The following is a 17,448-nucleotide window of genomic DNA, read 5'->3' as shown; positions in this document are numbered from 1 at the left end:
AATTCTGTATCCAGGGCAGCTGTCTACCAACTCCACCTGGTACGCAGGCTGAGACCCTACCTGCCCGCGGACTGTCTCGCCAGAGTGGTGCATGCTCTGGTTATCTCCCGCTTGGACTACTACAATGCGCTCTATGTGGGGCTACCTTTGAAGGTGACTCGGAAACTACAACTAATCCAGAATGCGGCAGCTAGACTGGTGACTGGGGGCGGCCGCCGAGACCACATAACACTGGTCTTGAAAGATCTACATTGGCTCCCAGTACGTTTCCGAGCACAATTCAAAGTGCTCGTGTTGACCTTTAAAGCCCTAAACGGCCTCGGCCCAGTATACCTGAAGGAGCGTCTCCACCCCCATCGTTCTGCCCGGACGCTGAGGTCCAGCGCCGAGGGCCTTCTGGCGGTTCCCTCATTGCAAGAAGCAAAGCTACAGGGAACCAGGCAGAGGGCCTTCTCGATAGTGGCGCCCGCCCTGTGGAACGCCCTCCCATCAGATGTCAAAGCGATAAATAACAACCTGACATTTAGAAAACATCTTAAGGCAGCCCTGTTCAGGGAAGTTTTTAATCTGTGATATTTTACTGTATTTTTGGTTTCTATGGAAGCCGCCCAGAGTGGCTGGGGAAACCCAGCCAGATGGGCGGGGTACAAATAATAAATTATGATGATGATAATGATGATGATGATGATGTGTGGAACCAAGTTCAGCTACTGATTGATTGATTGTGTGACTGCAGTACATTGTTTATTGTTTATTTTATGGATCAATGGTCTCATTAGATAGTAAAATTCATGCTAAATTGCTGTTTTGGGGTTTGTTTTTAAAAGTCTGGAATGGATGAATCCATTTTGCATTACTATCTATGGGAAAGCGTGCCTTGGTTTTGGAACGCTTTGGTTTTGGAAAGGACTTCTGGGACAGATTAAGTTTGAGAACCAGGGAGGCATTCATGGGGAGTTCTGGCACCTCTTTTTCTAGAAAAATAGCACTGCTTCCAGGTAAGCTGGTACAGGGTGGCAGTCTGCAAGACACCCTTTTCTCTGTGAAGAAGGTGCCACACAATATTTCTGCTACAGGTCAGCAAATGAAATATTTTCAAGAAATCTGACAGTTTGCAAATAGTACATTTCCCCCCTGTGCACACACATAATAGCCATAATAATGCTAAACGGCACTTTACATCTCTAAAGTTCTGGAGAAAAAATTAGCTAAATTAACCCCAGCAGTCTCCTACGAGGCCAGTAGGTAAGTACAGTGTACAATTCTCAAATGTGCTTTCTGACTTTCTCCTGTTCCCTTCCTAAGTGTACAGCTGAAATTACAAACAAGGTGAATAATGCATCTGTGTGGTAACCATGGTAATCAGCTGTATTAACAACCTTAAATGACAGCCTATCTACTAGGACTTCACAGAAGCAGACCAACCCTTGAATGCGACTGGAGGGTTTTTGCCTTTCAGCCTGATCACAGACACATTCCTGGGAAGCAAGTTCCATTGAGTTAATGGAAGCTGATGTCGCCTAAGTGTTCTTTGGGTTGCGGTCCTAAGGTACACTTGGGGAGGCTTGAGCACTTGTCATTTGGAATTAAGGCAACTCACTGGGAGAAAAGATCTTTAAAAAAATCCCAGCCTGTAATAGCTTCATTTCTCCCTTCCCATCCCCATTTATCTTGGCCCAGGTTTCCTTGCTTGCCAGCCTTTATGCTTCTGCTCTTTTCATTCTGGGGGTTTGTTTATTTATTTATACTCCAAGGATTTGGGGCAATGGGAAGGTGTCTTCATTACTCGCCTTTAGGCGCCAGGCAAAAACCGTTCCTTTTTAACCAGGCCTTTGGTTGATTTGAATTACCCTTTTAAAATGTGGGTGGGTGGGTGGGGTTATTCAGTTGTTGCTTTTATTTTGATTATATATTTTGTGGTTTTATATTTTGATTTTGTTCTGTGAACCACCCTGAGCCCTCCAGGTATAGGGTGGGATATAAATTCTAATAATAATAATAATAATATGCTACATGGTGGTAAAGCTGTCAGATGAAGCTCTTATTAGACCTGAGCGATGCATCTCACATGATGCAGCTCATATTTGCCTTTTACTCCCTCAGATTAGAGATGGACAAGGCCGGACCAATACATTTTTTGCTCTCTGAGGAAAAAAGTGAGACAACGCTTCACCAGTTCAAAGTCCAGAAACCAATTGTGCCAGTAGGATTTGTTAGGAGATGCCTATTCCCCTCAAGCGTAGGTTACACTCAATCCCGCATCCCGTGGAAGTCTGGGAATTGTAGCTCTAAAGGGAATGGGGGTCCCCTCAGCACCCTTAACAAACAAGAGCTCCCACAATGCATTCTTTCTTTCTTTCTTTCGTTCTTTCGTTCTTTCGTTCTTTCGTTCTTTCGTTCTTTCTTTCTTCATTCAACTTATAAACCACCCTATACCCAGAAGTCTCAGGGCAGTTCACAACAAGACCACAACGTACAAAATCAAACCAAAAGCAGTAAACCAATCCCCCCCCCATGCGCGCTGTGGTCTAAACCACTGAGCCTAGGACTTGCCGATCAGAAGGTCGGCAGCTCAAAACCCCATGACAGGGTGAGCTCCCATTGCTTGGTCCCTGCTCCTGCCAACCTAGCAGTTTGAAAGCATGTCAAAGTACAGTGGTGCCTCGCAAGACGAAATTAATCCATTCCGCGGGTCTCTTCGTCTAGCGGTTTTTTCGTCTTGCGAAGCAACCCTATTAGCGGATTAGCGCTATTAGCGGTTTAGCGGCTATTAAAGGCTTAGCGGCTATTAAAGGCTTAGCGGATTAGCGGCTAAAAGGCTATTAGCGGCTTAGCGGCTTAGAAAAAGGGGGGGAAGCGGGGGAAAATCAGAACACTCGCAAGACATTTTCGTCTTGCAAAGCAAGCCCATAGGGAAAATCGTCTTGCGAAGCAGCTCAAAAACGAAAAACCCTTTCGTCTAGCGGGTTTTCCGTCTTGCGAGGCATTCGTCTTGCGGGGCACCACTGTACAAGTAGATAAATAGGTACCGCTCCAGCAGGAAGGTAAACGGTGTTTCTGTGTGCTGCTCTGGTTTCACCAGAAGCGGCTTAGTCATGCTGGCCACATGACCCGGAAAAACTGTTTGCAGACAAACGCTAGCTCCCTCAGCCAGTAAAGCGAGATGAGTTTCGCAACCCCCGAGTCGTTTGCGACTGGACTTAACTGTCAGGGGTCCTTTACCTTTACCTTTAAAAGGGTATAGGATGTCAATCAGGTCAACCAAAGGCCTGGTTAAATAGGAACGTTTTTGCCTGGCGCCTAAAGGTGTATAATGAAGGCACCAGGCGAACTTCCCTGGGGAAAGCATTCCACAGACAGGGAGCCACAGTACTCACAGTACTCTCCTGATCTACATCCCTAAACTGGTTTGGTCATTCACGACTCAAAGCTCAAGATGAATTCACTTTCCTAGGCATATTATAATGGGTATCCTGTGAAGAGAGTGCTTTAATACTCTAGCCAGAATACCACCCTCTGGATATTATAAGACAATTCTCATCATCTCATTGAAAGAGATGGGTTTGCTTAGTGTGGAGGAGGGATGTTTTAAAGGAAACATCAAATACCAAATACTAATATTACTATAGAAGAAACATTAGCATGCTGAAGGGTTTTGTACCTTGGCTGTCCTTTGAAAGATGGGCCCTGGGAGGCAGGAAGGGGAGGAAGACAGAGGGCATTCTTAATGCTCCCATGGCGAGTTATCAAGTGACTCTTGATGTCTCCTTCTTTGGAGGTCTTTAAGCAGAGGCTTGACAACCATATGTCAGGAGTGCTCTGATGGTGTTTCCTGCTTGGCAGGGGGTTGGACTCGATGGCCCTTGTGGTCTCTTCCAATTCTATGATTCTATGATTCTTTTGTTGCTAGCCTAAAAAGAACGCCCTTTTGCAAGGCGTGATATGTTGTTACTTTTCCTTTTCCTAAAGCGTAAGCAGAATCCACAGTCACTTCCCTTCACTGTAACAAAATAATGGGTGGAGTCATAAAGATGCCCAGAAGGGCTGGCTGAAGCATTTAAATTATTCCTGATCTTAATCTTTTAACTGTTCCCTAAGACTCTCATGGAGCATTACCAGCATAGAATGCAGATGCTGATGAGAAAGTCTACTTACATCTCCATCCACTTTCTCTCTCACTCGCTGAATGATCAAACCAAAGGAGCTCGCTATGCCTCTAGAGCCCTAGTGACCAAGGAGCCAGCAGAGGGAGGTGTCACAATGAAGGGCGTGTCACAAGGACCTCCGCAACCTAGCAACCACCAGCACTCAACTGACACTACTCTCAACTGACACTACTAAGTTTGCTTATACGGCTTTTAAGCCACATTCAGGCGGACTTTCCTGGGGAGAGCATTCCATAGACGGGGAGCCACTGCAGAGCAGGCCAGTTCTTGTGTTGCCACCCTCCAGATCTCTTGAGGAGAAGGCACACAAAAGAGAGCCACAGAAGATGATCTCAGGGACCAGGTAGGTTCATATGAGAAGAGGCGGTTCTTGAGGTATTGCGATCCTGAGCCGTTATTTCGGGGAAGCCATCATTTATAGTGATATCATAGTGCTATAAATGTATGGTGTGAAGGTGGCCTGTCTCATTTGGCAAAAGTCTTTTTCAACCTTCATTGAAAGCTTTCTGTTCTGTCACATTTACAATTCCTATTGAGCATAGCAGTGGGACTGCTGATGAATACAGTGGTACCTCGGGTTACAAACGCTTCAGGTTACAGACTCTGCTAACCCGGAAGTAGTACCTTGGGTTAAGAACTTTACCTCAGGATGAGAACAGAAATTGTGCGGTGGTGGTGCGGCAGCAGTGGGAGGCCCCATTAGTTAAAGTGGTACCTCAGGTTAAGAACAATTTCAGGATAAGAACAGACCTCTGGGACGAATTAAGTTCTTAACCAGAAGTACCACTGTAGTCTAAAATTTCCTCCCTTAAATAGCCACTTTTAAATGTCCCTTAGTTTCACTTTCTGTGCAGGAGTGTCGAATGTTAATGATTTCACACACAGAGAGAGGGGGGTTAATGTATAAAAAATGAAATTTGATTAACTTGGAACACATTTCCCAAGTACCATCCCACTGCCAGGAATAGAAAATTCACAATAATGAAGAATTGAGGAAAGCTAGTCAAGGGGCAATTAACGGGGCAATGCATCATAATCTGGCTGCTGTGAGCAAGTGAAAACAATAAAAGGGCAGCATTTAGAAGCAGAAAATGTTTATTTAAGAACTAGTAGTGGCCAGTATGGTAGGTCACAGCCACCCTCCCAAGACTGGCATTGGAGCTTACCTGGGCTTCAGCTGTTCCATTTTTCTCTCTCCTCCTCTGTTTCCTTGGACCACATGGAAAGTGACACAGATTAGAATTAGAGTGTTTTCTTCATCTCCAGTGTGTAAACAGCCTTTGCTGTTCTTGTACATATTAACTTAAGCAAGAAGGATGTCTACACCTTTGGACTATTGCAATGGCAATTAGCCACTCATATTTGGAAGAAAAGGTTCATTGTCAGCAATGTGGTTTTTTCTTTTCTTTTTGGAAGTCCCTAGTACCAGCATTCTTCTGTCATCATGACCTTAGTCTTTATCACTTAATTGGAGACGTTCTACTACAGCCAACTGTTCCTAGACAACATCTCATTAATTCAGGCAACTAGTTACAACATCTGGTAAAGGCTGTCTCATCTTTGAGTGGAATTATTTTTCTTCCTCCAAATGGCTTTTTTTTCACGCAGAAATGACTAAAACCAAACCTCAGTCCACTGGCAATAGGTACCCAACCTTTTTGATTTCCTAACAGTAACAATATCACCTGCTGATCATGAGAAACAGGATTTTACACGAACAGTGGTGAACTCTAACCTTCAGTTATTGGCATCTATTTGGCATCCCAAAGAGTGGTTGAGTTAACCAGTGATGAGTTAGGAGTACCAACTCAGACAATCATTTCAGTAACATTTAAAAGAGAGCACACAATCACTAATATCTATATGAAACAAAAAACGGATCCATTACCACAGCTTCTGTTAAAAATATGTGCACATAGGTGTTCATTTTTCAGGCAATGGAGAGTCTTTCCGGGGCCACTCGTTTGAATATGGCCAATAGCAGCCATTCCCTCAAAGCATTTGCCACCTAGTATGATGGGACAAAAGACAACAGAATGACAATGAAAAGTATTGATCATATACCACTTTAAATGAGCCACCATGTAGATATTTCTCTTATTTGATCATTTAAGTATGTCCAGAACAGATGTTATTTTTATCTGTGCTTTAAAAATTGTACACTAAATATGTTTGTTTATATACTGTTTCAACTCCAGTTGAATCTATCTATCTGGTTGTCTGTCTCTCCATCTAAATGTATAAAAAGTGCTTAAATTTACAGTGGTACCTCGGGTTACATACGCTTCGGGTTACACACTCTGCTAACCCAGAAATAGTGCTTCAGGTTAAGAACTTTGCTTCAGGATAAGAACAGAAATCGGGCTCCGGCGGCGCGGCGGCAGCAGGAGGCCCCATTAGCTAAAGTGGTGCTTCAGGTTAAGAACAGTTTCAGGTTAAGAACAGACCTCTGGAACGAATTAAGTACTTAACTCAAGGTACCACTGTATACTGTTATTTATATAAAATACGTAAGTATTTAAAACCAGGATAATTAGAAATAGTGCAAATATATATATATATATATATATATATATATATATATATATATAGTATTTTATTACTGTAATTTGCAGTAAAATAATATAAATTCCAACAAAACCTGCAGAATGTTACAATGTTTTAGACAACGTAGTCTGCATTGTTCCACATGGAAAACCTGAAATCTTAGGAAAGATCAAACAAAACCCAAGTGCTTCTTAAAATACAGAAGTACTGTTCATTCAGTGCCATGTAGCTCTATTTTGTGACAGACAACAGGAAAATGTTTCTCCCTCTGGTGGCCAAAATCATAAAGAGAAGACATGACCTTTTCCCCTAACGGTATGGTTAAAAAAAAGGTAAAGGACCCCTGGACAGTTAAGTCCGATCAAAGATGACTATGGGGTTGTGGTGCTCATCTCGCTTTCAGGCCAAGGGAGCCAGCGTTTGTCCACAGACAGCTTTCCATGTCATGTGGCCAGCATGACTAAACCGTTTCTGGCACAATGGGACACCGTGATGGAAACCAGAGCACACAGAATTGCCATTTACCTTCCCTCCACAGTGGTACCTATTTATCTACGTGCACTGGCATGCATTCAAATTGCTAGGTTGGCAGGAGCTGGGACAGAGCAATGGGAGCTCACCTTGTTGCGAGGATTCAAACCGCCAACCTTCCAATCGGAAAGCCCAAGAAGCTCAGTGGTTTAGACCACAGTGCTACCTGCATCCCTACACTTTTTCCCTCATGGTATGTTCCATTTGACAAGATGGCTGGCAAATTCCAAATCACCCTCCTCCATCCCAGCTCACCTCTTGTAATTAAGTGATGCTCATTTCCTCAGCTGATGGGTCTTGGATATGGAGAACCACCTTCTTCTATGCTGTTTTGGTTAGTGATAGGTGTTGATTACTTTGTTTCATTTAATGTTTTTATGAACTGCTTTGAATACCATATTTTTGCTTACTTTTACACTTGCTGCGGGTGCTGCTGCCTGCAAATAAGGCCAGCCACGTATTTTAGAAATTATAAATCAATCAAGTTCCTAATCTACTCCCCCAAACATCCCCAAAAATTCCCCCGTCTCCATGCTTCTATAGAATAACATCAATGGTCTGTTCAAGCTGCTAGATTAAACAATACAATATTCTTTTTTGTATGCATGCAGGTGACTTTGATCAGGTTATTTTATTTTACCTTTTTAGCGCAGTCCATGATTTAGATAGGGCTGTGTATATAGGAGAGCCTAAGTTACCAAAGCCGAGGAAAAGGATTAGCAATTGTGGCATGAAAGGAAATGAAAGTATCAAGGGAAGCTAATAGACGTAGCATTCAAACAAAAACAAGCACCAAAGAGAGGATCTGAGGAGCACTAAGTGAACATGCCTTGATTCCTCTGACTTTTACATTCCAAAATGCAAATACACGTAATTGTTTGCAAAAAGGAAAAAAGAAAACAACAATGGTTGTGCCCAGAATGAAATAAAAAAAAGAGAGACACAAAATGGAGATCACATGAAAGAAACATCAAATGGGAATGTAAACAGTTTCAAACAGAATCTATTCTTTCTCTGTCACAGTGTGTAAATTTGGTTTGATTTCATCTCTTAAGGCATATGAGCTATAGCATCTTCCAGATGTTGTAGGACTACAATTCCCATCATCCTGGGCTATTGGCCATGCTCAGAAGCAGCTCACCAGGTAGGGCAGAGCTGCTACACTAGGCTGCCAGCAGGAGGGTTGCTGTTGCTTGCCGAAAGGGAGAGGTGGCACGGAAGTCAACATGGAGCAAATACACTGGTGAAGCCAATCCAACACTCTTTCTATTGTATTTGCACCATGCTGACCTCCCTGCTGCCTCACACCTTCCCCCAGTGGCATAGCATGGGGGAGGTCACAGGGGCGGTCGCCCCGGGCACAAAAAAATTAGGGGGTGCAAAAGTTTAACAGCCGGTGTTGCCTCAATACAGCTGCACGCTTCTGTCACTGGGGTCTGTTGAAAGCGACTTCTCCATGTGAACCAGGAAGTGACATCTCCAGACGACAGAACAACTCTTTTTTTCTTATCTCTGTGGCGCTGCGATCTCCTGGGTGATGTGGACGCCGTTAGGCAGTTGAATGCGCATGCATACTCCATCCGTTTCCCTCTCTCCCACATGGCCCCGGGCACTGGCAACCCGTGCTACACCACTGCCTTCCCTTCTTCTTCCCAGTAAGTAACAGCAACCCACCTGCTGGGGAACTAGCATTAACAGCTGTGCCCCCCCCCGGCAAGCCACCTCTGGCTCTGATATATGGGGCCGGTGGGAGTCGGCGTCCAAAAACGTCTGGAGGGCACGCTGTTGGCTCCCCCCGCCTTACAGTATAAACTTTTTCCCATGCAGCATTAACACCTGAAGCTGCAGTGCAGATAAGGACATTAGCTTTCACTTTCAAAACTCTGCCCAAACTCCTGCCTGCCTGTGTTTAGAAACCTTGCCTTCTATTAAATTTAATCATTTCCCCCTGTGGCTTTAAATTGAGGGCATCTCCTGTTTAAATTCAATTACTTTCCCATTTAGATTCAATGCCGATAATAGTAATAATAATATTTTAACTTTGCATAAAAGTACCCTGATAAAAGTGAATGGGAAAAGTATGGCAGTGGAACAGAGTGGCTACTAAACAATGATATATGAATTTATTAATAAAAAGAGAAGCATTTATTGCAGCTTTTGTGAAGATTTAAGTCCTTCCTATTAATAAAGGGAGTGAACCGTTGCTCACCGGGGCAAGACGCACTGCAATGCAACATAGGTAAGGGGTCATTCTTTCCCCCCTGGAAATCAATTATATTCGCTTAATGCATGCTGTTCTATAAAATCAGTATATTATTGCTGTGGCTTATTTTATGGATTGCTGTTATAAGATTAATTCAGATTTCAATAGAGGGAGCAAAATACATCAAACATGTTTCCATTTTGAAGAAAAGTCTTAGCAGAGGGTGGGGTTTTCTGGGGGGAATGGGGAGGGATAACAAAAGTGCATGTTCAAAATATTCACTGTCTCTTTGTCTCTTTAAAAATTTCAAGGGGAATCCTTGGCCCCACCAGACTTTTTGGGGGGGTGGGGAGGCTTGTGGATATTTACTGCAACCTGTAATAAACTCAGTTAATTTATGTGCATTAGGGATGGTTTTGTACTGAACCATCCACACATTATATTGCGTTACTAATGGTTCTGCAATGCTTCCTCAACTTCACCACATTATTACTGTCTGATGGGGCGGTCTTTTGCACAGCAAAATTATAGCACACTGCTTGGATATATACATACACACACACACACACACACACACACATATATATATATATATATACACACACACACACACACACAGTGGCACCTCGGGTTACAGACGCTTCAGGTTACAGATGCTTCAGGTTACAGACTCCGCTAACCCAGAGATAGTACCTCAGGTTAAGAACTTTGCTTCTGGATGAGAACAGAAATTGTGTGGCAGCAGCACGGCAGCAGCGGGAGGCCCCATTAGCTAAAGTGGTGCTTCAGGTTAAGAACAGTTTCAGGTTAAGAACAGACTTCCGGAACGAATTAAGTTCTTAACCCGAGGTACCACTGTGTGTATATATATATATATGCAAGTAGTATATAAATGTTCTAAATAAAATACAATTTTTAATAAGTGGGGCAAAAAAAGAAGACTGGAACATTTCCATATGAAAAGTTTCAGGATTTCAGCAAGAAGCTACAGGGAACGTACTGGGCAGAACCTAAACAATATGTCTGTCCCAAAATTGTTGCAGGCACTATCCGCATTGAAAGCCGGATTGCATATAACCACCATCCCAACATCACCATGAGCGAAAGTTGTCACGAAAGCACAATTTTTAAAAAGGCACCTGTAAGGGCCCCTTATTTACAGAGGAACATAGCCTGGAAACAATTCATAACTTGGAAACAACAGTCTGTGGAAAGGTAAGAAATTTGTGGCCCTCCAGATGTTTCTGGACTACAGCTCCCATCAGCCCCAGTTAGCATAGCCAATGGTCAGGGGTGGTAGGTATAGCAAATATATTAAGAATGCAAGGTGAATCCGATTAAATGTTTACAGAATTACAAATCATTTATAGTAGGGTTGCCATATTTCAAAAAATGAAAATCCGGACACAAAAGTTGTTGAGCTCGCCCCCCCCCCACTATTTTTCTTTGGGGGGGGGCACTGGCTACAAGCCGTGACAGGATTAGAGGATTAGAGAGCAGTGCAAATCTGATTACTCAATACCATATTCATTTCCCCTGACATGTTGAAGACATGGATTGGATTAGATGGATCCAAGAGAGTAGTTCATGGGTTCTCTTCCATTCCCATTCTCGTGTTTTATTATAGACAACTATCATATATAAATAGTTGAAATTATTTGAAATTATGCTGGTGACTAGGAAAAAGAGGTTTCCCTTTTTCATTTAAGACATAACAGAATTTCCGTAAGACAAAGGTGCTCACACTTTTTTTTTTAGATCCCTTTTTTTATTAAAAACAACAACACCAGATTTTCTTTTGTTTCACAAATCAAGGCACTTACATGATTCATGTTTTCATAACAATATTCTTAGCTTTCTAATCCAACAGATTTTGTATTTTTTAAAGCAAAGTTCTGTGTTGTGGTGGATGGTGTTGTGAGGCCACACCACTCATCTGACCTTCGCACAGCTGAGTTTACAGGGCATGGGAGGGGGAGGAGCACAGTGAAGGTGAGGTCAGCATGGTGCAAACACAATGGGAAGAGTGCCTCATGGTCTCTGCCAGAACATTTGCACCATATCAGGCTTGCTGCCACCTCACCACTCCTCACTTTTTTATTGAGATTTACTTTACATATAACATACAACACAAAACACACAATACAATACACCATTATACACTACAATATACTAAAATACAGACCTATATAATATTGACACCATAATACAAAACTATACTATACATACTATACAATAAATTCTATTTACCTACCCCACAAGAACACACCCACAGTGATTTGACTTCCAACCCTTTTTATTGTACTGATTTATGTTTAATTGGCCTAATCCTAAAGGCATTTCTTTTTGAAAAATCTCTTCACTCAGTTATTCTCCACTCTAATTTCATTATCTTTTCTCCATTTCCTAGATTCATTCAATATCTGTCAGGAGATCTACTTTCTCCATGCAGTTTTTAAGATCCAGGATATAGGAAAAAACATCTTTATGAGTCAATGGGAACGGCTGTGGAAACGGGATATGAAATTTATGGCATGCTACAATCTAAGAGAAAATGTAATGAAGATGCAGTACAGACTGTATCTGATCCCGGTCAGGATGGCCAAAACGTATAAAAACTGCAGGGATGGATATCGAAGATGTAACAACGGGGCAGGCACCTTCTTACACATGTGGTGGGAGTGCAAAGAGATAGGAAGATTCTGGGATAGCATCTATAATGAACTTTTAAAAATGTTTAAATTTACATTTGGAAAAAAAACCCGGAATCTTTCTGAAGATTCCAAAATAGACCATTATTTATGTATGCAACTATGGTGGCAAGGATCTTAATTGCCCAAAATTGGAAAAGTAACAGCGTCCCCACAAAAACAGACTGGCTATCTAAAATAATTGAATACTTACATATCGCCAAAATAACAGGGAGAGTTAGAGGAAAAATTGTACAAAAGGTTAATAAGGACTGGATTATCTTTAAAGAATATCTTAAAACACCACTCCTCTCTGTTCCAGTATGCTGCAGTGACTCAGCCAGATGGACATCAGGTGAGTAGTTCAGCCCCATCCTGCTGTCCACTGCTATAAGTCACATATAATATTTCTCAGCTTTAGCCTCAGATCAAATGCAGAATTCATCCAGCTTCTAAATTTGGAAGAACAGAGAGCTGTGTGGAAAAGCAGAATGGAGCTTGCAAACCACCTGCGGTCCATTGAACACATTTTGAGAACCTCTTTGGCATAAAAGTAACCATCTGAACATTAGGATATCAGCTTAATTCATTGTTCCTCTAGTGAATCCACAGCAATGCTTACAGGGCCTTTTAAGAACTTGTACTAATTTTTACTTGCATATTGCATTTCATAATAACAACCAGAACCTGACTTTCCAAGATGTGTTTTTAGGGCAATTACTACAATTCTCCGGTGGTCACTTTACATTAGATTTCAAGCCTTATAAAACAACATGAGGTGTGCTATAATCACTCTGAAATATACAGCCTTTCATTTCCTATTGCCTAATTACGGAGGGTATTTCACAGAAGAGATACAATTACTAGACTGGTGTTTTTTATTATCTTTTACTAAACAGCAAAGAGGAAAAACTTCACATTCACAACAATATGAGCCAAGCCATTGCAAATGAATGCCTTTTATGAATCAGGAGGGGAACAAATGCCATATTGTTATAGATTTGAAGGGACACCCCCCCCACCCTAGAAATTAATAAATGGTAGGATTTTGATTATTTGGAGTATTGAAGGGAAGATTGGAGGCCAGTCGGAAAAATACAGGCTAAGTTTCCTTCCAAGCCAGTGTCTCACCTGGGATAGAGGCATAAACATGAAGAATGGTGTTGATGGTCCATCTGAGAGGAATCTTGGGCCTGGGAAGACAGAGGTTGCCATGGTGATGGGGTGTGTGTTTGAGATGGCAGGAAAAGAGAGCCTTTAGGGCAAGGTGTGCTGGGAAGAAGGAGGGGAGAACAAAGGGGCAGATCCATCTTGGGCAGGCTGGCTGAAGGCTATCTAGTAGACATGCCTTTCACTCCAGTGCTGCACTGCTGTGGGGAACAAGTCTCTCTTGATATGACCATGCTGTAAATTCTGGACTCCTTCCACGCAGACTGAAGGTGGAAATATGTGAATAAATCATATTTCTTAAAGCTACAGCGGTCTCCGCCGCATCTTCAGCTCTCCAAAGGAACACAACTCCTGGGTGGTGCAACACAGTGCACTGCTCTCCCTTTCTCCCATTCTGAATTACAATAGTCCTTCAGACTAAGGACAGTGAATATTTGTCCATCACTTGGCTCTTAATCTCGCAATGGGTCTTTTGTTCTGTATTTCAGATTGCACACCAGACGACGTTGCAGATTCAAAGCATCATGTGTTGAAGTAAATAAAAATGTGCAGTGAAATGCCATATTTTTCTGTGTTTAAGACTAGGTTTTTTCCCTTAAAAATAATGCCCAGAATTAAGGGGGTGTCTTATACACATTGTGGCAAGGGTGTATTTTCTTAAATCTGAGTCCCCCCAAATACCAGACGACGTTGCAGATTCAAAGCATCATGTGTTGAAGTAAATAAAAATGTGCAGTGAAATGCCATATTTTTCTGTGTTTAAGACTAGGTTTTTTCCCTTAAAAATAATGCCCAGAATTAAGGGGGTGTCTTATACACATTGTGGCAAGGGTGTATTTTCTTAAATCTGAGTCCCCCCAAATAGGGGGCATTTTATACATGGAGGCATCTTATAGATGGAAAAATACGGTGTGTGTGTGGATGGATGGGTGTGGGTGTACACATACAGAGAGAGAGAGAGATGTCCAAATGTCCAATATTTATTTCAGACCATATAGGTGTTTAAAAATACTGAATCATTCTCAGATATTTCAGTTGTTAAGCTACACATAGGTAAAGGTAAAGGGACCCCTGACCATTAGGTCCAGTCGTGACCGACTCTGGGGTTGCGGCGCTCATCTCGCTTTATTGGCCGAGGGAGCCGGCATACAGCTTCCGGGTCATGTGGCCAGCATGACTAAGCCGCTTCCAAGGCAAGGCTTTGCAGTTCATTTTAGGTGATGGAGCCCTTTCTCTTTTTGTCTATGTGCTTTTTCTAGGAAGAGCACTCATGTACCATTGTCAATGATGCAAGTCTCAAGTCAGCTAGGTAATTTAGATGCAAAAACCACTTTAAAATATGCAGTAAAAAAGAGTGAGAAAATGACTGTGCATTACAGTTTTATTACAGGAGCACAGGACCCCCTGCAGGGGTGTAAGTACCTTGAGAAGTACCCAATGATGCCAAGTTTTGATGTTGGCCCCATATAGAATAACTGTTTGTCTTTCTTATAAATTATCATACTTAAAAGTATTTACGAAACTAAAGCTGCAGTCCTAGCCCCACTGACCTTGGAGTAATCCCACTGAATTCATTAGAACTTACTTCTGAGTAGACATGGTCAGGATTGCAAATCAGAACCAGTGAAGGCGGTGAAGGTCCTGTGTGAGTGTCTGGAGACTGTTGGAGGATGGATGGCGGATAACAGATTGAGGTTGAATCCTGACAAGACAGAAGTACTGCTTTTGGGGGACAGAAGGCGGGCAGGTGTGGAAGACTCCCTAGTCCTGAATGGGGTAACTGTGCCCCTGAAGGACCAGGTGCGCAGCATGGGAGTCATTTTGGACTCACAGCTGTCCATGGAGGCGCAGTTCAATTCTCTGTCCAGGGCAGCTGTTTACCAGCTCCACCTGGTACGCAGGCTGAGACCCTATCTGCCCATGAACTGTCTTGCCAGAGTGGTGCATGCTCTGGTTATCTCCCGCTTGGACAACTGCAATGCGCTCTATGTGTGGCTACCTTTGAAGGTGACCCGAGAATGACAACTAATCCAGAATGCGGCAGCTAGACTGGTGACTGGGAGCAGCCTCCAAGACCACATAACACCGGCCTTGAAAGACCTACATTGGCTCCTAGTACATTTCCAAGCACAAGTCAAAGTGATGGTGTTGACCTTTAAAGTCCTAAATGGCCTCGGTCCAGTATATCTGAAGGAGCGTCTCCATCCCCATTGTTCTACCCGGACACTGAGGTCCAGCGCCGAGGGCCTTCTGGCGGTTCCCTCACTGCGAGAAGCCAAGTTACAGGGAACTAGGCAGAGGGCCTTCTCAGTAGTGGCACCCGCCCTGTGGAACACCCTCCCACCATATGTCAAAGAGAACAACAACTACCAAACTTTTAGACAACATCTGAAGGCAGCCCTGTTTAGGGAAGCTTTTAATGTTTGATGCATTGCTGTATTTTAATTTTGTGTTGGAAGCTGCCCAGAGTGGCTGGAGAAACCCAGCCAGATGGGCAGGGTATAAATAATAAATTATTATAATATTATTATTATATTCCATCTGTTTTCTTTGTTCCTTCTCATGACAGAGTAGTGCCTATGAAATCCTGTTACTCAGCTCCCCACCAGAAGTTGCTTGGTACTCTCCTGCAGGAAAACCATACCTGAGGTCCGAAAATCAAGATGGGTGTTTACAAGTAAGCAATTTGGGGAAGGAATCACATAAGTAACGTGGGGGGGGGGTTTAAATCCTTATAGAAAATGGTGTATTATTAGTTAAGTGAAAAGATAGTGCTATACCAGACACCATCTCTGAAGCAACTAAATTGGCAGAAAACCACTTTTTAGAGGAAATTGCTCAAGACATAAAAATACCACTGTGCCTCCAAAAATACACAACAGCAGCAAAGTACAGAAATATTCTCCAGAAATATAATTGAATCTCATTTTCTGAACACTATGGCACATACTGGGATTCTGCCTCCGTGTAATGTTCTGTATACATTACATATAAACATCTACCACTCAATAGCTCAATTCTACTTGTATTTAAGGCTTTACTCGCTGTGAAGGACCAGCTTCTGCTACACAAAAGCTACTTTGGAGAGGGGGAGGAAAACTTTCCAAAGGAAGTTTCACATAAATGTATTTCCCTCTACTGTGAATTTGCTCTTGATACAGCATCAATCACAGCCACCTCCTGAGTAAAATGCACAGGTACCAGAGAGTCCAGATCATCATGTTGCTGGAGGCATCTAAGCTGACAGTTTAAATGTAAGTAAAGAAGCTGAGCTATACTGTATAGCCAACAAGCTGCAGGGAAAGTCAGTACCAACGCTTCTTACTCTGCTTTCCTTCTTTATTTTACTACTGCTACAATCTGCTGAAAAGAGCACTAACAGATTACAGACTTGTTCCATCAGGGAGAATGAAAGTCTGCCTGGAACAGTGATGGGGAACCTGTGGTCTTCCAGTTGTTGCTGAATTACCCGTCTGCTGGCCTTGGTGGCTGGAGCTTATGGAAGATTGAGTCAAGCCAGCATCTGGGAGAGCCACAGGTTACCCATCTCTGAGAAAAGGAAGGCTCTTTTTATCACATGTGGTGGAAATGTAAGAAAGTGAAAAGCTTCTGGGAAATGATATATAATGAGATGAAAAAGATGTCAAAATATACATTATAAAAAACAAAACCAAAAGCATTTTTACTTGGCATTGTAGGGGAGGATATTAACAGACAGGACAGTAAACTGTTTGTATGCAACAACGGCAGCAAGAATATTATTGGCACAAAAATGGAAACAAGAAGAATTACCTACGAAAGAAGAGTGGCAAATGAAATTAATGCAGAATTAGATAAGATGACAGGAAGGATTCGAAACCTGCGGGACCAGAGATTCTTAGAGGACTGGAGTAAATATCTGAATTATTTGAAAAGCAATTGCAATAAACAGATTACGCTAGTAGGATTGCAAGAAGTTTTGTTAGGAGGACTATGCGGAATATTGCAGAGAAGACTATGGAGAGAGTTATTAGTTAAGGACAATTAAAAGTAATAAATTGAGAAATGTAGACTAAGTGATAAAGACTGAAAAATCTTCAGATGCGGTTGATGGAAGTCTAAAACACTGTATAAGATAAAAAATATATGTTAAATGATTGTC

At 42.4% G+C, this 17,448-nt stretch overlaps 1 long non-coding RNA gene across 1 annotated transcript; it reads left to right on the top strand.

The window, feature by feature from the left end:
• Nucleotides 1-3,969: 3,969 nt before the first annotated feature.
• Nucleotides 3,970-17,114, top strand: LOC309528369. The gene is made up of 3 exons (XR_014217716.1): nt 3,970-4,509; nt 15,877-15,984; nt 17,006-17,114. It is a non-coding gene; the product is annotated as an uncharacterized lncRNA (long non-coding RNA).
• Nucleotides 17,115-17,448: the final 334 nt, after the last annotated feature.

The sequence above is a fragment of the Podarcis vaucheri genome, assembly GCF_965113315.1.
Source record: "Podarcis vaucheri genome assembly, chromosome: 3".
NCBI lineage: Eukaryota > Metazoa > Chordata > Lepidosauria > Squamata > Lacertidae > Podarcis > Podarcis vaucheri.
This window is presented reverse-complemented; position numbering and strand designations above follow the sequence as displayed.